A 354-nucleotide genomic window follows, 5' to 3' on the forward strand; every position below is an offset into this window, starting at 1 on the left:
TTAAAAATATCAAAAATAATAAAAAAAATCAATTTTTTTATTTAAAAATTAAGAGAATAATTAAAATAATGAGTTAAGATTCTCAATTATTATATTTTTCATGAAAAAAACCCTAAAATTTATGCTTATTAGCTAGTTAGTAAATAGCAATAAGTTAAACTTTATTGTAATCACCTAAAAGAACAAGATAGAGGTGGTGGTGGTAGTAGTGACAATGGTAATGATAGCAGTTTGATAAGTATACGAAGAAGTACGGAAAGTTAAGAGAAAATTAAAAGACGAAAGAATAAACAAAAAAGATGAGTAATTTTATACATTAGTTTTATTCTTGTGGTCAATTTTTTAAATATAATA

Source organism: Arachis ipaensis, chromosome B01 (genome assembly GCF_000816755.2).
Source record: "Arachis ipaensis cultivar K30076 chromosome B01, Araip1.1, whole genome shotgun sequence".
In the NCBI taxonomy this organism is placed as follows: domain Eukaryota; kingdom Viridiplantae; phylum Streptophyta; class Magnoliopsida; order Fabales; family Fabaceae; genus Arachis; species Arachis ipaensis.